The 26,876-nt window shown below is 35.5% G+C and overlaps 1 protein-coding gene and 1 long non-coding RNA gene across 3 annotated transcripts in view; both read left to right on the top strand.

Moving 5' to 3' along the window:
* The window catches only part of ryk (receptor like tyrosine kinase), a 96,671-nt gene that overhangs the window by 16,001 nt on the left and 53,794 nt on the right, over window positions 1–26,876 (top strand).
* Window positions 3,736–8,063, top strand: LOC141386286 (uncharacterized). Its single transcript, XR_012407976.1, has 2 exons — window positions 3,736–5,338; window positions 5,498–8,063. It is a non-coding gene; the product is annotated as an uncharacterized lncRNA (long non-coding RNA).

Below are 26,876 nucleotides of genomic sequence, written 5' to 3' on the forward strand. Positions count from 1 at the left end.
CTGGAGCGCTTGCCCGAGAGTGTGTGTGTGGTCACGTGATGTGCGTTTTCAGCGTTTTGGTGTGGACGGAGAGCTGTTCAGAAACGCTGGGTAAAACGCGAGTGTGGACGTGGATCGTTTTCATTCTACAACGCCGTTTTAAAACTAAAACGCACTAGTGTAAACGGGGCCTCAGTCAAAGTTAATTCAGTGTGTGTGGACTATACAAAGACGCAAATGATTTTGAACCTTCTGCTTGGTCTGTGTCCGAGTCGTACATGTACGGCTGAATGTTTGTCCTCTCACTCATGTTGCTTGCTTCTCTCTGTCTGTTGCCAAACACACACAGAGCGAGGGAGCTCTTGGCTCCGCCCCCTCATTACATCGAAAGTCGAAACTAATGAAGCAACACACCCCTAAAATAGTGAGCTAGGTACACGCCCCCAAAATAACACTTTTAACACATTATAATAAAAAAATCTGAACTGTGTTTTGAACTGAACCTAAACTGGCACACTTAGAAGAACCATAATATTAATATTAAATCTTAAAAAAAGGGGTAAACTATGTGCCCTTTAAAATCAAGATCACAATTTTCTCACGATTCTGTAGATGTGAAATAAAGGGTAATATGAGCAGGCTATTATTATTGGTATTGTTAACATATAGTAAAACAGCAATAATAGTATTATGTGTAGGTCTACTGTTGGTTAAAATGCTAAATTTTGAATAGACTTTAAATAATGGACCTAAACAGACTTTTAATTTGTCCTGGTAAATAAGGCACAGTAAAGTAATTACATCAGAATACAACTATTTATAATTCTGATGTTGAAGTGTTTTGTTTGAGACCTATGCCTGTCATTTGTCATTGACAACATTATTAGATAATTTTATTTAATTATTATTAGACATTTGTCATTATCAGATTTTCCCCTGCATTATATTCAACATTTTTAGGCTACAGTAGTTATACTGACACAGTCACGTTTATTTTCATGCAACACTCTGTGTTCGCTATGACAGAAAAACATTTAATGCTTGTCATAATCATAACTCTAAAATACTATATGATCATTTAAATGATGTGCACGCTTTCAGTTTCATTTTTACTGCCAATTGCTGTTCATACTTCCTGTGCGGCTCCAAATCCATAACTCTGTGCCACAAACTGAATGTTATTTACAACTTTATTACCTGCTATTCACAGACTATGCAGGTTCTGTTCACTAAAGTAAACGCGCGCGCGTCTATCATTAAGTAGGGCATGCGCCCGCCCTCTCTGTGTTAACAGCTCATGGTCAGCAGTCCACTTCATGTGTTATTTTCCCAGTCGCGAATACATCATTACATGAAGACAGAAATTACATTTTTGGGTGAATTATACCTTATAAAAACAGTATGTGACTCTTTCAACACCATTTGGAGGTGTACATATCGGTGAGCAACGTATATAAAACAATTCAAAGACTTGTGCGTCCGTCTGCCTCTTTGCTTCTCTCCTGAACATGAAATTATGATTGGCAGAATCGTAGAAATGCTGGATTAAGATCACCTAGGGGGTCGAATCGAGATCATGATCTTTTTTTCGATTAATCGTGCAGCCCTACTCTAGCCTGTGTTGAATATAATGCAAGAGGGAATCGGATATTGAAAAACATCTCATTTTACCAGTGATAAAATGGTGTAATAATGTTGTCAATGGCAAAGGACAGAAATATGTCTCAAACATAATAATTCAACTTTAGAATTAAGAGTAGTTGTTTAATGTCATCACTTTATTGTGAATTAACAAACAGGAGTCTGTTCATTTAAAGTCCACCATTCAAAGTCTATACAAAATTTAGCATTTTAATCAACAGTAGACCTACACATGGGTCTAATATTATTAGTGTTGTTTTACTATATGATTGAGACATAACAGTAATAATAGCGTACTCATACTAATCCTTATTTTACATATTAATATTTGCAGAATTGTGAGAAAATCATGATCTTGATTTTAAGCAAAAATAAAAATCATGATTCTCATTTTAGCAAGAATCGTGCAGCACTACCATACAGTACTTTTGGAATGTTTAATTTAGGTGTAAGCTCTTCTTCAAAGAGTGCTGTTTGATTAATAGTTGCTGCTGTCTCTTATAAGACCTTGTGCACTGATAAAGTTTAATCTTTAATAAAGTTTTCACTTTAATATACTGTAATTGTCTGGGTTTTTTTTCTTCAAAATCAGAATCAGTTTTATTGATTCTACCAGAATCAGTTTTATTGATTTTATTGATTATTATAGGATTTTTTTTGCCAACAGAAGCTTAACGTGCACAAAAAGTGACAAGTGACAACACAAAATAATTATGAAAAAAGACGATAAACATTAAACAGAGAGATGCAGTTAGTCAAAAAGATCTGGATGTTGAATTGTAGGTACAAGTTTGTTATGAACAGGTTATAAGGTGAGCTGTGTTCATGTTAATACTGACCAGGATGGCATTTCTGCACATTTTTCAGACTGTATATTTGACTGCAGCAAACAAACTGTTACTCTCTGATAGATGGAGTTTTTTTTACTGCTTTGTCACTACTCTGGCTTGCTCTTTCTTCCTGCTCTATTGTGTATTGTAGTTTTAGGTTGCACATATATATTAACAATAAATCGCACATTTCATCCACTCTCACAGACTCACCATCACATTCTCTCACCATTTGGGTTATCTGGATAATCTAGTATTCTTAATCAAGCCCAACTCTCATGACTCTGGACTCTTGGCAGTCACATGATGCATAAAGGATATAATTTAATTCATAACAAGTATGTCTGTAATTTAATTTCAAAACTTTTAAGTGTTTGTTGAAGATATTGAGGAGGTAAGAAATGTTGACAGATATGTAAAGTGCTGCCATCTCAAGGAATTAGAAATGCAATGACAGAGGACATATAAGCCCTAGAATGTAAGCCCTATATACTTTTTCGGTGAGGTAAATGTTCATCAAAAAGCCTTGTTTGCTGTAATTGAATATTTCTCCCTTGTAAGGATCTATGGCTTCTACTGTGTCATCACTGCACCGTTCACCCAGCCTCACGCTGTTATAGACAAAAGAGAGAACGTTCACTCTCTCCATCTGAATCTCAGCACCACATGGATGAAAAATGTCAACTATCCAGCTCTCCATATCTAACAGACAGCGTCAGCCCTCTTGTGTCTAAGTTATTTTGGGGATCATTAGATGGCCTTGCACAGTGTATAGCAATTCATGGAACGTTTAGGTCGTGAAACACATCCACTCTGATTCACGATGTAAACTTGCACCCGATGAAACCCTTTTCTCCTGTAAAGTAAGTAGAAACACCTCAAATAGATATAACAGACAGATGGCTGCTGCTTTTTTAAAGGGCTCCTATCATGCAAAATCATTTAAAATTAAACCAATTTTAGTGTTTGGACAGACCTGTGTGTACACTGTGTCCACAATCATATTGGAGAATAAAAAACATGTATTTTATTATTTTTTTTTACATTTCCTGACCTTAAAATAGGATCCACACCATAGCAATTTTGAGGCCCGCTGCAATATGATGTAGAAGTGTAGTTTCCCTCACCCACCAAATTGATTGGAGCGTTTTAACATGTCTCCATAGTAACACATACAACCATGTCCACAAGACAGGATTTGTAAAGAAACTTTTAATCCTATAAGGTCTGTTCCAACTCTTCATGATCAGCTGCACCTCAAGGAGGAGTTATTCAAGTTCAAAATGTTTAAAAACAGGTCATGATTCAATTCAATTCAGCTTTATTTGTATAGCGCTTTTACAATGTAGATTGTGTCAAAGCAGCTTCACATAAATGGTCATAGTAACTGGAACAGTGTAGTTCAGTTTGTAGTGTTTAAGTTCAGTTCAGTTCAGTTTAGCTCAGTTCAGTGTGATTTATTCATTACTGAGAGTTCATACACTGAAGAGCAAATTCATCGATGCGTAGCTCTATCAATCCTGAACCATGCGAGCCAGTGGCGACAGTGGGAAAAAAGGGAAAAAAAACTTCACCTGTTGGGAGTGAAGAAAAAAAACCTTGAGAGAACCAGACTCAGTTCAGCACGACCATTTTAATTTTCCGCTGGCCAAAAGTCTTGTGCAGAGCTTCAGTCACGGCGGTGAAGGCTGGTCATGATCGTAATGAAGAAAAGACACTATGCAATTCATAACTGCTGGAATCAGCACAGCTGCATAGTGTTGGCACAACTATAAATGAGGACACTTCAATCACTTAACAGAAGTCCTGGTTTGTCGACATTTAAAGCAGGTTGATTTTATACAGCTGCATAATGGACATCTAAACATACACATTCTGGAGACACCAAACACTTATTGTACATCTTGTAAAAGTCGAAAAATTAGAAAAAGTTAGATAACTACATTTCATTAAGGCATACAGGCAATTTGACTACTATGATGACAATTATTTTTGTTAATCAAGTAATAAATGATTTTATTGTTAATGAAACATTGCAGAAATGGCAGATAGCAGGGATGGTCAATTAATCTTCCCAGTGGGTCACATTAGACATGGGGGTGATTTCCCGCATGTGGTTCAGTTGTCGTAATAGTTCTATGCCTTCAATGCTTGCAAGACCACTGAAACCTAAAGCTTTATGGTTTTGACACTGTAAATAACAAAGATATATCATAGCTTGTCTTATTTTTGGTTTACAGTTAATATGCTTTCAACAAAAGCAATTGGCAAAATTGGAAACATACAAGAATTCCAAGAACGTCAGATGTGTGTATTAAAAAGATAATAATAAAATCTATCAGATCAGTAAATGAATGATTTTGGGTAAAAAATTAATAAATAAAGAAGTGGCTGATTCATAATGATTCATGAATTTATTTTTTATTTTTTTGGAAGGGCAGTAGTCAGAAATATAAAGAGGGTCTGAACTCGTAACTGAAGTTCTGCTGCTATGACACCAAGTTGACGGTCAGTTTGTTAGGCTAGTTTTTTGCCATGTTTTCCACACGTGTGGTCTAACCATCCCCATATCAATTGTAGTTTACCTCATTCAGCATGTTGAATCTGTGTCAGGGCTGTTGGTGTAAGTGACACTTATGATTGCTCTGATTGGATGTATAGTTCACAAACTACTCCGTGCACAGGAATATAAACAAAAGCAATGAAGGTGGGCAAGAATGTAATGGAAACAAGGCTGAATTTATGCTGTCATCTTACCAAAGCATTTCAATAAGCAAATAATTTAATATTCATAATTTCATATTGAATGAAGAAAGTGATCAACATTATGGATATTCAGATTAATATGCAAGTGCCACTTTGCTTGCTTGTATATCTGCAGACCACAGGTGTCTAATCCAGTTCCTGCAGGGCCACAGCTCTGCACAGTTTAGTTCCAATCCTGCTTCAACACACTTACCTGTAGGTTTTTAGACAAAACTGCAGGATTCGACTAGTTGATCAAGTGTGTTCAATTAGGGTTCTGACTAAACTGTGCAGAGCTGCAGCCCTTCAGGAACTGGATTTGACACCTTTGATAGACCGTTATTTCTTTACACGCGGGCACAGAACACAAGCTAGTTTGCAGTCGGTTGTAGTTGGTTTTGTGTGTTTAACCACAACTGTATGACCAAGATTGAGGCAACATGAGTAGACCGTGTAGTCTGCTTTAGTCACAACTAGTTTTTTGACATCAATTCTTTGTCACTGACTGCTTTAGCAGCCTGAGAAATCTAGCAGCTCAGTTTTGTTACCATTTCTTGTATACTTTTACTGGCCAAGTGAGTTTCTGTCTTAGATCAAAGATCTGAGCTGCATGTTCATGTGAGACAAACCCTGGAGAATCATTCTCTGCAGAGCAGCTCTTGCGTTGGCCTGTCTGACCTTTTCTCTTTAGTGTTTTTCCAGAGCAGTCTTCATCTGATGTTAGTGTGAAGAACCACTGTCTTGTGTAGAGTTCCCTGCTCACCAAATAAGTCAATATTAGATCCTTACTCTTACAAAAAAATGTTTCTTCTCTTAGAGATGGAGGCCTTTGTCTTTAGTAGGCTTTCTCCTCCGACTCCATATTAGGAGAGACCTCAAGAGGTTAAGGAATTTGGCCTGGCCCAGCCTTTATCAGTAGTATCCATGGCAACATGAAAGGGAGGTGGATGTAGCTGATTTAAATCAGCGTGTTTGTGTGGGGTTGATCCTGATGCTCAGAAAAACAGCAAGAATGGACATGAGAGGCGTTCACCCACTTCAGTGTGGTATGAGGTGATCTCATTTAATCGAGTGTCCGGTGACTCACCACAAGGCATTAAACTTGAAAATGCATTCATATTAAAGTTTTTGTAGTTTATTATTAATCTTAATATCATGTGTTAAGCTGGTATTGTTAGTCAAGTTCTTTTTTTTAATTGATTTATTTATTTATTTATTTATTTATTTACACTAACCAGTCACAACGGTGTTGTGGAACAAGCAGCATGGTTTCTCTTTTTTTTTGGTATGGGTAGAATTTTCAGCCAAGTTGTTCCCAACAACTGGTTTGTTTTCTCACTTTGAGTTTGAATTTAATTTTGCATGACTTTAACAGCCAAAATAAAAGATTCATAGTTTACTAAAGATAAAACAAGAACATTCAAACTGTGATTTATATATAAACTTTGGAAAAGCTCTATCCCATGACAAATATCATGCAGCATGACTCTTCAAATATTGTTAAAGTAATTAAATTTGTTTTGTTTTTTCAAAAGCTTTTTTGCGTGTTGACAAAGATAGCCTGTTCACATTCTCCTCTTACATTTTATAGAATCTGGTGTTGTCAGACCTTTTGTTGCGATAAACTTGTATATATACAAATCTCTGGATGAAATCTTGTGACCACAAATCATAATTAACCAATAAATTAAAATACAGTGAATGTTACCAATATATTATTTAGGGATATGGATTTTTTTTGGCCGACACTGATAATTCTTCAGACTTGGTTGATATGGACCCGATATGTATAGGCCGATATTTATATGCATTTCAAAATGTAATGTTTTTATACAGCAAACCTATAAAAGATTGAGCTGCTCTTTAGGGCTGTGATGGTGGCAATTTTTTACTACCGTGGTGATAAGTCACCAACAACCACCGGTGTTGCTGTGGTGGTGTTTTTTTTTTTTTTTTTTTCTCGGGGGTCGGAGGTCTGGGCGAGGTGTGGTTTTCAATCATACTAAATTAATCTGTGACAAGTTCACTCAAAAGCAAAAGTTCTTTCTGTCTTTAATCACTAACACTCCTCTCATTCAGAACATACATTTTTATATTTTACCATATGAAAATGCAATGAAATCATGAAAATTGTGAAATTAAACCTATAGTGCAGAGATCTGGTCCCCACGTCAGGTCAGGGTGCGCCAGTAGCCTTTAAAACACGCATGCGGAGGCGCACTAAACTCACCAGGAAAGAACTGGACCTTCATTTCTTGTTTTAGTTAACTAATTCTTTAAATACAACTCTCTTGATCTCTAAAGGGAAAAAAACGCGAAAGAAATTTGTCGTTAAATAAATTTTAGCAGAGATGCAACTGCCTGTCATTTTCACATTCGTTTTTCAGTTAGGGATTAGGTCTATTAAAGTAACCTAATAAAAATGTTTTGTTGGACACTGCTCAGTAGTCTGCATTACAATTAATATTATAATTTATTAAATTCATTATTACTAAAACTAAGCTATACAATTGATTAAATGCAAAACCCCTTTTAATTATGCTTTCATTTTGACAACGCTAAAAGTTGTAATAAGAAACATCCCATATGCAGCAGCAGTCTCAAGTTAGGACACCTTAAAAATGCCTTTTGTTCAGCCTGCAAAGTCAAGTTTACAGTGTCATAAATGAAATGGGTATAGTGCATGAGTAAAGGGCATTTGCTGCATCAACCTCTTATGTGCGCTGCAGGTAGGCTAAATGATAATCTTTAAAAAAAATGAAATACAAAACTTTAAATATTTATGTTTTTTTAAATAAAACAAAAAGAAATAAGGAATAAAATATAATTCAAACCACTGGTCTGGCGCTGATACTTTATTGTTTGTAGTGAGAAGAAAAAAAACTGATGAAAACCTGGCTCGGAGACAGTGATAACATGGATTATCTGTTCTTCAGAACAGATCGTAGACACGACATTGTGAAGGCGCTTATCATTCAATGCAGTTCGTGTTGATCAATAATATTAACTAATATTCATTCATTAATGATATTAATCTCTCTCTAGACTTTATTTTAGGGATTGTTCTTGTCGGCGCAATATAGGCATGTACGAATCAGATTATGTGGAATGATTAAGAGCTTGCATTTTTTTATTGCATCCTTTTCGCAAGTTATTTTATTTATCTATTTATTTGAAAATAATAAACAAAAATGTTCCTCTTGTACCATCAACAAATAAGTTAGCCTACCTAAGTTAATTTACCTTTTATGTAAAAATTAAGGAATAACTTATAACTTAATTAAATACTAATTAATAAAGCATCCGTATAAACGTACATGTTTATTTTTAAACTTTCGTTAATAAAACAACACAATACAGCTGATAAATATTGTAGTTAAATATTAAATATCTTTAAAAAAGTTAAATAAAAGTTAAATAAAAACGTTGAAACCGTATAATAATAATTAAACATTATATTTTTAAGAAATTCACAAATTGCCCAAATGGCACTTTACCAATCATTAATAATATAAATAGTAATAATTATAATAAGTACAAAAATGTAAGCGTACTAGTAACAATATAAGTCAGTTGTTTAAAAAAACAGCGTAGGCTCTCTTCACCTTTTGTTTTCTATTCATATTTTAAATTCTTTGGCAGAAAAACATGTTGACTTTGTCCGGTTTAAGTGAAGACCTAACTTCTTTTGTTTATGAGTTTGAGGTTTACCATAACGTTGTTATTCACATCTTAAAGTTTGCTTTGATTGCTCAGCATTATTTATCAAGTTTAAAGGGCCATGACACCCCCCACTTTCGGTTTAGGTCCACCTCAGAATTTTTTCAAAAGATGCATCATAATGGGCGTGAAGCTCCGCGAGCAAAGGACAGGAGTGGGCATGGCCAGCAGGGGAGAAGGAGAAGAGCGATCAACTGTTGATAGTTAGCTCACAAAATGAGACCCAAACCGTGAGGAGACGCATGATTTTATATTTTACAAAGTTAAAATGCAAAGAAATAAAAAGTAATTTATTGCCCTGCTACATTTGTTATTTGTAATTTTATAACCACAATTTATATCATTATAAAGACAATTGTGTTTATATAAACACTATAAATGAGGACTTTTCCCTCAATCCCCGGGTCTGAATGCAGACTCAGTGCAGCAGGTCTCTTGCCCAGTCTATTTTAACCATTAGCCCTGTTGGTAATCGAGAGGATTTAGGCAAACACAGCAGCACGGCGGCGTGTCTAAATGTGAATGAACTTCTGATAAAAGACAACGTCCGCCATTCACCAATTCTCGTACTGCTCTCCCGAAAAAATGCTTGCTAGACACAAACAGCTTTGCTGTATCGGCCCTGACAGCATCGCGGGGAAAAACATGCAACAAACCCTGTGGATCATGGAAACAAACACATACAACCCTTCATGAACAGCTAAATACTGTGTGCCGTGGGTCTGTGGACGCGTTCTCACCCAGTCATCAACGTGTCTCACAGCTTGGCACTGGCAAGTCTGCCTTGCCTTCGGAAAAACACGCGCATTCATGAATAATTAAGAAGCAGGCTCTACTCATAGAATAAAAAAACTCTGCTATGAATAATAATGAGAAACCGACGCATTATCTTTGCACTTGCAGTTTTGCGCTATGTTGCAAAAATCATTTTAAACCCCAGAGGTGAGATTATTTGACAAAAGCTCCAAGTTATGTAGTTTTTCCCACAATTAAAGCTAAGCGGTGCTAACATTGTCTTAGCTGATGCTCAACACACACAAATCTGTTAAAATCTCAGAAAAAGTACTCAAGGGTTTCGTGAACCTTTAAGAGTCTCTTTATAACTTTGTTTATTTTATTATTAAGAGATCAGATGTTTTGTTTTAAATATTTTAGTTTTTGACTATTAAAACTATTTGCCTTAGGAATGTTGGTCAATTAAAATGAAGTGGTTAAATAATAATAAAAAATCCTACTATACCTAAATGGATTGTTAAAAATTGTTTAGTAGTTATCAATACTGAATGATATAAAACATAATATTGTGATAATTATTTTTGCAATATCGCCCAGCCCTATATCACTGTCTATTCAGTCAGAAACTACACTGTACTGTTGCACATCCAAACCAGCTCGGCCTCTCTTTTATATGAGTAAGCAAACCTTCCCTAGTTTGTATCATACCCATAGAGCTTTGTTTACTTAAGCAGCAGCTGTACTGCCATGTTGTTGGAGTGAAGGCGGTGAGTTCTGAGGATACGTCTTATGGAACAAGCTCTGTTTGCTTGACTGCGGTGGCAGCTGTAGTAGGACTGCCTCATGTGCTAGTAATTAATGACTGGCGCTCACTCCTTTTAAGCACCAGGCGAGATTCATTACCATGCTGCCACAAGTCAGTCATGACAATCTGGAACACGTCTCTTCAAAACAATGCACTTTCCACCAACTCGTTCCTAGCCATCCTAGTGATCCCTCAGACCCTGGCCTCAAGAAAAGCAGGCCTGCAGGAAACTAATATTCATTAATGAGCTGAGAGTAAAACTCAGTGATGGGGCACTGAAAGATTGTCACCGCCTTAAAACAGATCAAAGACGGTGAAGTAAAGTCCTGCCGTGAGAATACGTGAGTAGACTTAAAATGAAGAGAAACATTATAGTTGTAAAGCTTTGATGGAATGCTAATTGTGGTGGTTATGTGCATTTGGGCCTCACATTAACCTGCAGTCTATTAACTGAAGTGTTTTGAATGCAGAGGAAGCATTTTCAAGCGTAACTTATTCTTGAGGATTACTGTTAAATGCGAGTTAACGGAATGTTAATTTGACCTGGTCAAATAAAGACATTAAATAAAGATTTAATAAAACAAAGATTTTTTTCACTTTAATTGCTGTATTATGGTCCGAAAAGTTTATTTTTTGTGATACAATATGTAGAACAAACTGATTTTAAATCTTCAAGAAAGGTTGCTGTGACTGTACTTTGTGTTTTGGATCATGTAATACCATATCCTTACTACTAACTAACATACTGACGTGGTCTTTCCCAAAGAACAAAAACAAGTTGTGATGACATTTCACAAAGTTTCTATTTCTGTGACGTTTCAGCTGAACAACAGAATAAACTGCTGACAATGATCACCTCATGTGCATTATGTAAGGGAGGAAGTACATCCAGGCAGTTGTTATCAGAGAATAAATCCCTGCAGTCTTATCAACAGCCTGACGCGAACGAACCCTGAAAGGCTTTGTTCAGTGAAAACAACTGCTTGGATGTACTTTATTCTGCTAAATACACCCCTGAGTTAAACTATACAAAACATTGTTCTGAGCTTTAAAATGATTATTAAATCTTTTTATAAAAGCAAAGCAAACAGAATGAAGGATGACAAAGTATATCTGAATGAGCCTATGTTTTTAATGTCAGTGGTTGTTATCTGATAACATAACTTTCAATGTCGGAACTAACTAGTCAGAATCATATATTCCAGAGAGTTTTAATTAAACATTAAGAGTGTTTTAAATGACATTTATTGTCATACTGAATGCACAAGCAGATAGTTAGTCAAAGGTATTGAAAATAAAATAACTAGCAAACATAGTTTTCCATGAACGTTAGGACTGTGAATGTGAACATCAGTTACACTGCATGTGATTTTAATACAGTGGTCCCTTGGTTCACCTTTCGCAGCCTTACAATTTCATGGATTTTTTTGGGGCAATTTGAATTTTTTTAACAATGCATTGTGTTCTACGTCCTGATTAGCACATTTTGTTCTGTTCTGAGCTTGTGAATGTCTGTGGTATTTAAACGTTTCTGTTGCATTGCATCTGGTATGTGGAAATGTTTGAAATTTGTATTCTAATCAAAACCATTATATGGAATCATGATTTGTGTGAACTGATTTCTCTCCATCTTTAGAAATTAAATTTAAATAAAAGTATATTTCTATTTTGTCTTAAATTAAAACATGTTAGCACACAAAACTGATTGCTGTTAAAAGATAAACCGCTAGACTCAATAAACTGAAGCATCTGAACAAGAACATTTATCTATAAATGGTTATCTAAAAAGGTTGCTTGGCTCATAAAGCTTTCTTTTGAGGAGCCAAACATTAAAAGCTCTATGATGTGGTGGCTATAGAAAAATTTAAAAATGAACATAATAAATAATCCGTACCATTACTTGTTTCATTACTTTGAAGAACGCTTGTCTAGATTTAAGAATAGCCTTAGGATCTGCCTTTGTATCCCTTGTTTGATGTTATGTATCACAGTTGCTTTTATGCATTGCCTCCAAAAGCATTTGGAATGGAACAAACACTTTTTAGATGATGTTATCTTTTAGTATTTCATCAGTTTGGAATGTAAGTGACCTTTAAATGATAGTCTATTAATTTTTTTTTACATGTTGTAGTAGTTTTTTTTTTTTTTTTTTAAAGGTTAAACAACACTGGGTGATGCAGCATAACCTATTTTCAGGCAATAATTGTTGTTGTTTTGTTGATATAAACTCTTGTTGTTGCATATTTCTGTTGTTTGTTTGGTTCTTAGATTATTAATTATTAATGATTATTAATATTAATTAAAATGTTTTGGGCTTATGATATTTATCAACATAAATTTAAATGCAATTTGGTATGATATTATTTATCAGACCAGCCCTATATCAAGCGCAGAAAGCCATTACATTTCAATTTTTTTTTTTTTGGTTTGTGTTGTTGAGCTGATAATTCTGCTCTGAAGCCTTGCTCACACTTTGAGATTTTTAGCAATGATTTGGTCACCTGAGACCAAATTTGGCAAATCCTAAAAGATTCCTGAAGTCCTAGGCTAAAATCTGTGATCTTTGATTGCTGGTTTAAGATGTTCACAGACAACCACCATAATGACTGTTGCAATCAGATTTTCCCTCCGATGAAGTTCTGGCAGTGTCAGAAGATTTCAGACATTTTCCTGCAGTGTGACAGCTGCGATGAGTGTCAGTCCAAGAACCAATAGGAGCGTCGATTGTGATGATGCAATCCATGCAACAATTCAACTGACTGTGGGGAAAAGTCAAACAAATTTTTTTCCTTGTTTTTATTATTGAGGAACATTGTGTGCAAAATTGCCGGTATAGATGGTTTACGTTTGCTGTGAGGTATCATTTCAGAAGGCAGAATAGTGAAAGTGTCACGGATAGATGACGTCAAACTCCAGGTGAGTTTTCTTCCGTGTCTGGCACGTCTTCATTGTCGTTCAGTTTGACATTATGATGGCTGAGATCTTATCATGGGAGCCATGTTTGTGCAGTCTTACATGTTGCAAATGTTTAGGATTATTAAAAATCACACAGTGTGAGCCGGCCTTAAGACCACATGCATTACTTTTTTTTTTTTTACCAATTTCTTTTGTTTTTAATAAATAAATTCCATTTTTTTTCATGTTGAAATACTTTTTTGCTAAGTGTATACTGCCTAGCCTACTTTTTATGGAAACAAGCTAACAGGATTATCCTCCAAGAAGTTTTCCCAAGTTGGTCCATTTTCCAGGTCTCGCATTCATCACTAACAAATCCAAAGTGTAGTCAACTGTAGTCTTGTAAATCCTATTCAACTAATAGGGAGGCACAGAGTTCCCTCTAGTCCAAGTAGCATATTATGTAATACATATGCTAAGAAAAGATAATGAACTGATATTTTACATAATGCAGGGCTTGAAATGAACCTTTTTGCTTGGCAGCACCTGTGCTCCTAACTTTAAAAATGTAGGCACATCAGCCAAAATTTAGTCACACTCACGAACTATAACCACCGTTACTACACGTTTTATACAAACATATTTATTGCATTTGAAATCAACTCTAATCAAACCAGGATGCAAAAATATTTATGCATGCGTGAGGAAAATATGTTTCAACAAAATCCCATTGTCACAAGAAAATACATTTTTATAACATAACTGAGTGACCAAAAGATACACGGACTACTCATCGGCCCTGCAGGAACTGCTTGACATGAATAAATCTGTTAATGATATAACTGCTGTTCTCACGGGTGCTGTCTGATATTGCACTGATGCTTTTGAAATAAACTGTACCTTTTTATATGCATACGTCATGTTAATAGCTTTGCAGGTCTTTTCATGAGTAGCGATATTAGTTCACTCAATGCAAGCCCGTTTGCGATGATGGTGTTAAATTTTACATAAAGTTGCCACTTGCACGGCGGACAGCATCTGGCGATTATATGAAGAATTAAACAGAAGCTCTCGTGCTAGATGGCAAACAGTTACCTGAAATTTCCATCCCACAGACTTATCATAGCGGACTTGAAGCCAACGGAAGTCTTTTCCACTCTTCGAAAAGTGTAGATGGTGGATTAACATTCAGCACATGATCACTACTAAGATGTGTCATTATCTGTAACTTTAGATGCCATGGTTTCTAAAACAAAATCTGTCAGTGTTATCTTCATTCTCATCTTCAGCGCTTTACATTTTCGTGGTTGTAGCTCTCCCTGTCATCCCAAGCCAGAAGGCATTGACTGAGTGATTGACGGCTGATATTAACCAATCCATTCACGTTCAGTTCTAGAGCAGTGAGCCAATAAGAAGAGCGCGAAGGCGGGTCAATCATTACGCACCTGGCTTTGTTTACTGCAGCAAGTTGACATGACAACTGTTTTAAACCCTTCCTGAGCGCTGCGTTTCGCGTTTCAAGTGCAAAGATGCATTCTGTGTGAATGTCCCCTGAATCAGCGCATGTGGTAAACATTTTGCAGTAAAAACTGGGCGCACACAACAATTTTATGCACTTGCACAAATGCTCCTAAATATATTTTGAGGTCACATAGATAAAATTTTGCTGTTTTTAAATTCTATAATTTAGCATTTTTAGATTTGACGATTAAGCATGTCTAGATCAAGCACACCATTCATCATTTGACAAGAACAACCAATCAGCTTCACACATTGTATGAATTAGACAGATTTCAGTAATAACGATAGGCTAATTACCTCAGACAAATGCAGAGCACTCAAACATTGCGTCGCTTTTTTATTTGCTTCATAATGAACTTTTTATCAGAGCCACTGCAAGGGTTTGTCAGTGGTGATTTCTTTGAGAGTATGGCTGATTGTTGCTTGCAAGGAGCCATTTCATCACTGTCGTTTTTTTCTCACTATTTTAGATGCAATATGTTAGCAGCCCCTAACCTCTCAGTTGATTACATAAAATGGATTGTACTTGCTGCGAGAGTGCTAGGTGGGGGTGGGGCCATTTAGGGAGTCATTCTACCTCTGTCATTGCAAACTTGTCACTAGGGCTCTGCAATTCATTGAAATTGTATCAAATGCAATTAGGACATGCACGATTTCTAACCAATCATTAGAACCAATCATAACGCAGCACGCCTAAACAGAGCGTGAGAACAGGACACTGAATAGCATGCATATAAAGGGATAATGAGTTCAGCACAGGAGGACTTGGTGCCAAAAGTCAACATTTGTGGTATAGGATTAAGTTACTTTGCATACAGGAAGGCTGATGTATAGCAGAACCAGGTAATTTTTAAATCAGTCTTATTGTGTCTAAAAGCTTGTGGAAAGTGTAAGCACTGTAACAGGTCTTTGATAAAAATCTAATTGTTTTTCTTTTGAAAGAAGTTTCAGATTCGCATTGTTAACACAGATTTGGTCTGTCTGTGATAAAATTCGAAATCGAAATGTTGTTCATGAAAATCCTGATTCTACGGGAGTCCTCTTGTCACTACCTTAAGCCCCATTTACACTAATACATTTTAGTTTTAAAATGCATAATTTTCATTATTGTTAGATAAACACAAGATTAATTATATATCATGTTTAACAACTATAGAGAGAGGAGATCCAGCGGCAGATCCAAGATGGACTGGCCGATATAAAGTTTCAGTCAGCGTCATTTTTGCTCGAGAAAATGTTTAGAAATTGTCTAGGTTTATATACATAAATATTTCTGTATAAATGTTTATTATTAACCTTTCTATGAACATAATTTGATTAAAACTGCAGATCAATGACGAGTGCGAAATAGCCTACTGTAACGTCTGTTATTATATAAAATAAATGCAACATATATGAACACGTACAGACCCCTACAGTCTCCAATATGTTACCACTTACAGAAAAACTACACACAACATACATTTAGGCCTTATTTAGGTTCAAAAACAACATAAAATATAGCCCACAGTCAGAGCAAACCTCTCATCTGTGTCTTTAATCTTATGCAGCACATGTAACCTCTTGTTAGAGAATAATTCCATCATTCCGAGTTCATAATAGTCCAAAAGGTGATAATAATAGTTAAACATGGCAGTTTGTTCATGTTTGCTGAAAAAATAATGTGCTCCGTTTTTTTCTGGCGACTCCTGTTTTTTTTGCATGTCACTCTTGCGTTTGTCAATTTCTGACAGGATCAAGTTTTAAAAGCATGTCAATAATCAAGTGCACGTTATTATCATCATAAAAAGTGGTACGGTACAGTTCAGTTCGGTACGCCTTTTCCCAGTGGAAACGGCCATAAAAGCGCGCGGAACTGTACCGTACCACTCAGTGGAAACGGGCCATAACAGCCGGTAGCCCAGACGTCCGAATACATTGCAGCAAATTTCAGCGCATACCAAAGTGTGTGGATGGTCACATGATGTACGTTCTTCGTATAAAGTGTGGATGAAAGATCTTTTTAGAAACGCTAGTTGAATTGCTTGTATGGATGTGGATTGTTTTGTTCTAAAATGTCGTTAAATGCTTTAATGTGAAGAGAGCCTTAATGATTCAAATTTGTTTAGCCCGTGGGGGCCCCCTTCAGGCCTGGGGCCCCAGGCATTTGCCTGCCTTGTCTATTGACAAGCGGCGCCTCTGTGGCTAAGAGACAAAATCACCTGTCAGCTTTTTTTGCTACATGTCAATGAGAACACAATGCTGCAGACAAAAGCGACATGTAGATGTCACTAATTAGCTGTCTTGTATGCTTATGTCTTGAAACACCTTGAAATACTGTACTTCCACCAGTACTTTTAGGAAGTGTAAAAACTTTTCTCTGGATCCAGGTGAAAGTAGCAAAATCTTCTTAACAACTGCCACAACTTCCAGCATTGCCCATGTGGGCTTGTCATTTAGTGAGATGCTTTCTGGCAGTATCAGTAATTGTTTCTCCAAATGTGACTGCCTCTGAACAAACCTATAAATCCTTCACCTCATGGGGGTTTCAGGTATCATTGGTCAACAGACATAAATAAACGCACAGTTAGACACTTATTACACCCCTGTTGAAGCACCTGGGGCTTCCCATGCATCTCACACACCAGTGTTGCTCCTATATTAACGCCTTTGAATTTGGATTAGAATTAATGTCTTGGGTGAGATTGTGTGTAGTAGGGTTGCACAGTTTACCGGTAATATAGTAGTATCATGATACTATGGCTCCAAAATACTGGCGGTGCCACTGTTAATAATGACACTACCATTTACAACTTACAGTCTATCTACAGTACATGATTGAATACCTCATAGGCCAAAATAACCAATAGCTGGAAACTCACAAAAGAGCAACAAAAAACACTGAAACAATTCTCGAACACTTCATATAGCCTCATTTTGTTGAACCAATTGCGTTCGATATAATTTGTATCTTTATTTTAATGTATTTTTGTTGGTCAGTATTTCTGACAATTGTCTTTATTTCATAGATTTGAGTTATGAATACAGTATCGCATCAATACTTGGTATCACGATACTTCAGCTGGTATACTATCATAAAGAATTAATGTTATCGTGACAACCCTAGTGTGTTGTAACTATCCCTCATTATTCAAATGGTTCGTACAAAATTTGTATAGATCATCGAATTGCTGACTCAAATTATCTGTTTAAATTCATTCAGGAACAAAATTCAAGTTTTCATGATGCCCAAATGCTCTGCTTCAGTTTACTGTAAGACTAAATTTGTTGGTAAAACTGAGAATTGAAACAAAAAAGCAGATAACATTTGACCCATTCCCTGTCAATTTGTTTGTTTATTTTTAGAGTTCAATGTATTGTTCTCTGTTATTTAGATGAGAACATTTTCTTGTATAAATCGGGAGACTAGGGATATTATCACTGCATTCTGCTCACATATTGAATGATTTTAGTCCCTCAAGGCATGCATTTATTTGTTTTTCACAAAATGAGTTAGACAGCTTCTCGATAATATCAGCTTAGACATCATTACTTCTTTAAACCATTACGTCTTTCTGCTAGTCATCTGCAACTGATAATCAATTGAATTTAAGAATTTAAAATGTCAATCAAAACTATTGCTATTTAAATGATTATTTTACTTTTTTCCCAGTAGTCAAGGGCTGTTTCACTTCCTCATTGCTTATACAGTAGTTCCCTAACTGTACCCATGCTTTCCCTGTGGTTCCTAAAAGATTTATTTGAGATCCACAGAGAGTATTACTTCTACTGAAGTAGTGGAAAATGGGTGCTATATTATAGGATATTTCTGCCCTTTGCTCAGCACACGATATCAAATTTTCACTCATGATGGTAGAAGAGATAATGGTCTGCTGGAATGCCACCAAGCCTGAAACCGCAGAAAAGCTAGTATCAAGTAAAATCATTCTCCATTAAAAGTGCCTCACAGCTGCTTCTAAAATAACAGGGCAAAGTATGGCACCATTGAAAGATTCCTGTGCTTCGCCCGCATACTCTCTTAATTTGAACATGTGCCCAAAGCTAGAAAAGAGGACGAAGAAAGCTTTCAAGGGAAGCTGAAAGACGAGCAGGGAGCTATTACAAAAGAAGTCCCTGAATAGAATGGGAATGACTGGCAGTAGAATTCTCATTTGTATGCCTGTCTGTTTGAACTGCCACACTGAAAGGGGGGTAGGCCTACTTTAACTTTTTTTTATGCCCTTAACCTATTGTTTAATTGTACACTTGTCTGTACTTCTCTTCACATGTTTAAGATGTTTTCTGTTGTAGAGAATGTGTTAAGCAATTTGAAGTGTAAAAAAATATTTCACAACATGTTTAAATAAAAAAAATGCAGTAGTTGGATTCTGGAATAGGGATGCAATGATTATAGATTTAATTTGTACGATTGTAGTCTGAGGATTAATCAGGGTTTTAGGGTTATCAAGATTATTATGCATGTATTAATTAATACTACTAGTTTAGAAAATAACATAAAAACTCACATTGCTGCTGTTGATATTGTTGATGATTGTAATATTTAATAAATTGTCATAGTCATGATTTGTGAAGTCATACAGCTCCAAATAACTCAAAATAGTGAACACAAGTCCATAGTCATTTTGACAACACAAACATTGCTGTCAACTCAATGGAAACCTCACCTCTGCTTTTATTTGTTTGGAGATTAAAAAAGACACAACTGACGTAGCGCACTTTTTCCACTCAGAGTTGACTTTCGCAAGTGCACATACAGTGGCAAAAACGCAAAGCACAAAATGCAAAATGTTCTAAATCGCAAAACTTGAATCATGTGAACCAAATCATTAAACATTACGACATATATAAGAGAAGTTTTTTTCTAAAAGGAATCCATTATTCTTAACATGAATGAATATAGCTGGACTGATTAGGAACAATCTAGAGAACATTTATAATTGTTTAATGGTTGAAATGATGCCATATAAAATAATCTTATTATTTAGATATAATGCACTTTTAAAAACATCAGACAATTAATATAATGTAATTATTAGTTCTGTTGTTTTTAAACTTTTTTGATGATGTACAATGAGGACGTTCTTATGTCACACTTAATGCTTCTCAATATGTGGTGAACAAAGCTCGAATCTGTGCCGAATTTGTGTACACGACCTATTGATCAACCACCACGGCCTAGAGCTGAGAGACGCTCTCTAGGACACCTTAGCATTGGATACATATGGTTTCAGCTACATTCGTGCAGTGCGCCACACAAAAATTCATCCCGCCACGGCTTCATTAAAGCATCTCATCAAAAACATTCAGTTGTTATTTTTTATTAGGAGCTTGTAAAACATATAAAACATATGAAAAGATAAGTGAATTATAACAGCACAAACTTTTCTGTAACCATAGTGGTGCTTTGCGCTATTTGTTTAACCCTTTAAACAGGGCTCGAAATTAACTTTCTTACTCGGTAGCACTGGTGCTCCCAACCTGAAATATTTAGGAGCACCAGAAAAAATGTAGGAGCATCAGAAAAATTTAGGAGCACCCACCAAAAATGAATGATATATTTGACAAGTTGTATATTAAGGGATTTATTGTATTTGAAAACAACATCAATTGGGACTAACAAAACCCAGAAACAACTATCTAATTAATGCTGTGATGACTTATTTTATGCAATATAATCAATATATCAATATTTGTGCAATAATTACAAAATGAATGTTAAATAATTATACAATATTAATGATGATGATGATGATGACAAAAATACTAATAATGAATTATATTTCTCATCATCATGCTGCCTTAAAAGTGCTTTAATGTAAGTTATCTGCTATATAAAGTCCTACTGTTACTTTATGAAAACAAATTGATGGTTTCCCTCAAACACAAATAAAGCATTGTAGTAAGAAATATTTATTTTTATTTTGTACTATTGTTTTTATATATTTTTTATATATTGCATGTCAATTTAATAAATAATATTTCTGCTTCAAAACAAACAAAATAATATAATAAAGCATTCAATTCAATGCTGAAAGCTGCAAAGCAGTTATCAGTAATTAAATAGAAAAATAATATACACATCAAGAAAGAACGGACAAAAGAAATGAAGAAAAGTCTCACTTTTAAAAGTTTTTGTTTCGGTTCGTGTTGTTTTAATTCTCAGCCTCGTTATGGGCTGAATTACATTTTTCTGTGTTTGCGGAAAAGCATGCGAGTCAGCCGGACCAATTTATGAGGGGGGCAGAGCAGGATTCTCCCGATGACCACCGGCGCAATACTGTTCTTTGTTGTAACCCGCATCAGTTTGAACTCAGTAAAGGCAAGCTTCTTTACGCAATGGTGTTTTAGCGGAAATTTTCGCTGTTGCAGCCTGATCTCACGAGGAAACGTAAGAAAAAATTATGCATCGAGAGTCAGTGTAGTTTTCACTCTTCAGCCGTTTGCATTCCCTGTGGTCACAAAAGCTCCCTCCCTGTCGACTGACAGCGCAAAGTCTTGAGTGATTGACAGCTAATATGAACCAATATAGCGGCAGGGAAGACCGATTTATTTATTTATTTATTTTTTACCACGTTTTTAGAAAAAAAAAAAAAACAGGTCGCACTACAACCATTAGATGCAGTCGCACGAATGCGCCCAATATATATTGTAAGGTCGCATAGCTTAAATTTTGGCCGCATATGCGACCAAAATGGTCGCAATTTCGAGCCCTGTTAAAGGTTACATACTGACTGACTGACTGACAGGTGCGTGATGCATGAGGCTAGCAAACACGATGTAGCTTTCAGTTAGGATGAATAGTTTCCATAAGTATGACTTTATCTTGTTGGAGTTTATAGCCGTTTTACTTCACAATAGGTCTATTGGAGACACTCATAAATATTCCTTGCAAATCTAATAAATTTTGGAGACATACTCGTTATATAAACACTAAATGACAATTCAGCAGCGTTTATTTGTGAGCGCACAAGAAGATCTGCGTTTGAGCAGCCTATATTTGAGGTTGTGCAAGAAGTTTTGTGCACGAGTAGAGAAAATCGGCGCGCAAGCAGAGCTTCACACGCTCGTAATAATGTAATGTAATGTGTATTTATATAGCGCATTTATTGTGTATAACTTGAATGCGGTCTCGACTTGTAATAATGCACTCACGACATTTGTTATTGAAATAACGCCATAGGTAGTTCGTAGATCAGTGTAAAAAAAGGCCTGCTGCCACAGTTGAAAAAGTCCTGGAAGAAACACTGATGCATCATTTCTTGCATGTACATGTATAAGCACCAACATTTTATTTAGATGAAGAAAAACATTGTAATGGTCTGACTAGCTGGGGTGCCAACCTTTACATTTATAAGTAATAATAAAAATATATATCTATAAAGTGCTACATATTGTATACTAGTAGTGCAGTATCCATAATAACCCAAACAGAACTAACCAGTTTAAGGGGGTGGTCTAGAATGTATGTTTAAGGCTTGTTTTTATTTATAAGATGCAAGCAATGTGTGCTTGTGCTTCACTTGTAGAAATCACGTTATTTTTTCATATATCCTACTTTGATTATCTACAGCTACTCTGCTAACATGAAAATGACTGTCCTATTTCCTAGTTCCTCCCAAAGTCCTGCCCTCAAGAGGCTCTGATTGGTCAGCTAACATAATGTGCTGTGATTCGTGGATCGGCTCCACATCATCAGAAAGCAGCACTTTTTGTGCTGTGTAAACTAGTGATGCGAAGTTCGGATTATTTTACTGACTCAGACCTTTGAGTCTTGTTTAGTGAGATGAATTAATCTTTTTTCAGAGTCGTTTGGGTCATTTCGTTCAATTTGCCAATATATTATTAAATGATATGAGTTGCTTTTAAATTCATCTACGACTACATTAAACATGGATCACACTACAAGCAAATCATAACTAGAATGCTATAAGACAGTGAAAATAACTATTTATTGTTTGCCTGGTCTTTTGTCTATGATTTTGTCGGCTCACCTCTTCTGACTGGTCTTTAAATTTCAGTGGTTCGTTCACATCACAGAGAGACTCATATAAGTGATAAATTATCACTTAAGGTTCAGATTTCTTAAATCAGAAGTAAAGTGATTTACTGTATTAATCTGTTATTAGATCCTGTCTTCTTCTTTAGGACATTCCAGTGCTTGTAAAGACATGCTCGTCTATAGATTTCAATGATGATGTGTGAATTCATGCAAGTAATTTGTATTTTTGGAAGGGACTTAAATGCTAAGTAGGCTGTCTGAATGCTTTCGTTTAGTAAAATGTAAATAATAATAATAATTTAAACAAAACAAGTTATATTTTATGTATTATACTAGTGGGACAATCAGCACAACCTCTTTTTTAAAAGAATTCAGAGGAGAATGTGTGTAATTGCTGTTGACCCCATACTGGGCTGTGGTTCTCCAGAGGTCAGACCTCTGCTGAGAGACGTTTTCTTCCTACGCATAACCAAAGTTTGGGTTATATTCACCAGCCATCCAAGTTATGACACCACTGCCATTTCCGCTGGGCCTGCTGTCCTTTTCCACCCCATCTAGTTCAGTTTACAACAGACAACGTCTTCATGTGAGCTTTTGAAAAGGTAGCCTGTAAGTGCCACAGTCACATCTGAAAGTGGTTTTCTGTCTGTTGCCGTGTTGCACTACGGGACTGGCCGTCTGGTAGTTTATCATTCACTTTTAGCCCACACCTGTTTGGTATTACACTGATTACCCTCCTGACCATCTGTGCTGAACTCCTACATTCAAGCAACGCCAGTGTGTGACTACTATGCTGACAGTCTTGATGATAATGAGACTCCAAATTTTCTCATTTTTGCATATTCCACTGCTCTCTTTAGATTTGGTTTAACCTCTGCCCTTTCAGCTTCCACACCGCTTTGTGAACTCCGCATTCTGTGAACCCCGCATTCTGTGAACCTTGAACTGGGCACATATGTGACGTGTTGAAATTTTCCTGGGAGAACTTGGACGGCCCGCAGAAATGTATGTGGTTGCAATCACATTCCATCCTCCCTATTGTTTTCGTACGCTGGTTGGTTGTTTATTCTGCTCATACAAATTGTATTTGCCCATTTTAGATTTCACAGGCTGATTATGGTTTATCGTAGCTGTATTTTTAGTCTTAAATTCCTATATTTGTGAGTTAATTTGGTTTTTTAGTTGTTCAAAATTAAAGTTAAATTTTCTATGTTAATGACTGATTGATTATTTAGACATACTTGTGGATTACTTTGGTTTAAAAATAATCTTTATATAGTAGTTTAGTTTCTAATTTCAAATACTTGATTTTTGGATTTTGATTATGTAAGATAGATTACATGTAGAGCCGTTGGGCCGTTATAAGATTCTTACGGTATGATAACCTTGGCTAAAATTTCCCTTTAATTCCTTTTAAGTTTCGCGTTATTGTGGTAACTGCTCTAAAATATATACATATTTTTAAATGTCTTTGTAAAAAAACAAAAACTTTTTTCCCTTTGAACACAATATATTAAAATTGAGAAATATTTAAAATACTTTAGAACAGTAAACATGTCAGGCTAAATAATTAAAATGAATCATTGACTTCTGCTGTCTTCATTAGTTTCAAAAATACTGATTTCTTTACTATTACAATTTTTTGAATATCTTTTCTGCTGAAGATGGTGTTGTCCTTAAAACTAAAAAACTAAAAATAAAAACATAAATAAAAAAATCTTACAAATACCATAGGAACAGTATGTCAGATATTTTTGGCGGTTTTAAAACCTTGACTTTTCCAAACCACTATATAACTTGAAAACGGTTATTGTCCCATGCCTATTTACATCTTTGTTACTACTCAGATTTCTTGATTGATCAATGATTCCCTACCTCTAAACCTGTTGGGTTTTTTTTTTATTACGGATACACACATATTTGGTTCCTGCATTTCCAGTAAATAAATCTTTAATGATCAACAAGACATTTATTTGATCATAAGCATTTTTCTGTGATGGCAAAGCCAAAGTTTCAGCAGCCATAATTCTAATCTTCATTGTGACATGATCTTTCAGATATGATTATAAATGAATGCTGGTTTGCTTCTCAAGAGCATTCTTATCAACTTTTAGGCAACGGTTCATTTTGATTGGTTGTGGAAATCACAGCACTTCTCATGATCCTGTGAAGCAATCTCATGAACCAATGAACAATTTTGTGAAGCAGTGTATAATTTTAATCTATCAATGGGTTTTCCATCACCCTGTCATAGCGTATATTGAAGTATTGAATGAGAAATGCGATGGATACTCAAAAGTTTTTAAAATATTTTCATTCACAGAAAAGTTTACATTCACTTGAGGTGGTTTTGTACTTATGCGAAAAATGGTTAATGCAAATAATGGAAGCACATTTGATAAGATGGAAAACGTTTTCCAAATAAAGTGACCTAGCAAAAATTGTATCCATGGATTTTGATTGTACGATTATAGTCTATTTGTCTAATGTGAAAAATCGTCTAAAGAAATTTTAAAAACTTGCATGTGCTAAAGACATTACATGTGAACGGCCCTTAGTTGATAGCCTCAGCCATAGTTATTCAAGCGTGTTTGCGTATTAGCCTCTGTATACAAGCTTGGAACTTTATACTAGCACAGAATTGCAGCAATTTTGTTCTGTGCAGAAACGCGGTGTTGAGAATCCTTAATGATTAAACTGTGACAAATTAAAGCGCAATTAATATTGGAATCGGTTAATTGTTGCATAGGCCACCCACATGACTAATCGGGTGTCTCTCTTGTTTACTGTTACTTACTTGGTTACCAATGCTACAGTCAATCACTTGAACAACTTGATGGAAAGCACCTAAATTGAATTATTATTATTATTATTATTATTATTATTATTTATTATTTTATTTTTTGCAAAAATAAAAAAAAGTCTTCTCTTTAGAATGAAAAATCACTTCTGTATCACATCACACCAATTTTAAGTGACATACACAATATTTGTACAACATAGTGAACTCAAATTTGTGCAATATAATTATAAAAATATATAACCTGGCAGATTTTTGCTACACGACAAAATAAAAACTAATACTGAAACACTAAATAATAAATAATTGTACACTGAGACACAATGCGTAATTCAAAATTTTCATTCATTCCTAGGCTATGACATTTTGAATGCTAAATAGAATCCTGAAATTAATATTTTAGATACTAGAGATATTTCAGGTCTGCCTGTTTGATGCCAGTTTAATCTGTTTGTTCTTATAGTTTATTATAATTTGAGAAATATAAAAACAGTTATGTTCAACTCATTTCTCTTCTTGCTCATTTTCTTAGTTTGGCTGCTGTTTGTGTCCTGTGCACTGAGGGATTGAGAATGAACTGAACCCTGAATACAGGAGACTCTTTGTTCTACCTGTGCTTACCTCTTCTTCTGGCTCTCACTTTTTTTGTTGAACCTGAAGACAGCAATGTGATCTCCGGTGGACAAGAAATCCGAAACCACATGTCTATACTTTTGGCTGTGGGGGCGACATGGATGTAAATCTTTGCTTTTTCATTCATGCATTGTCTGTAACTTCAGTTTATTCTTTGGGTTGTGTGTTCAAAACAAAGAAAGTCTTTCTCTTTTCTTTCTTTCCCAGACCACATTTTAAGAGAGCCACACATTCTTACTACATTTTGAAGTAGTTTAACAATTTGAAAAAGTTATTATACTACCATACTCTGATTTATTTAAGCAATTAAATCTGTACCTGTCTCTTTGTACTTCCCGCTGTCTTTTATTAGATTCTTTTTTTTTTTTTTTTTTTTTTATTGGCAAGCTTGAAGATGCCTCTCATAAAGAGCTGGAGCTTTGTCAAGCTCTTTTTCAGCAAGATCCACCAACATAATGCTGCATCTCCCCGTGGACATGTTTTCTCCCTGGTCTCCTCTTTTTCAGAGTGGAAGTAATTCAACCATGAAGGGGTTTTGAAGCTACATAAAAGACATTACAGAGCTCTGCCGTG

The sequence above is a fragment of the Danio rerio genome, chromosome 6, assembly GCF_049306965.1.
Source record: "Danio rerio strain Tuebingen ecotype United States chromosome 6, GRCz12tu, whole genome shotgun sequence".
Classification (NCBI taxonomy): domain Eukaryota; kingdom Metazoa; phylum Chordata; class Actinopteri; order Cypriniformes; family Danionidae; genus Danio; species Danio rerio.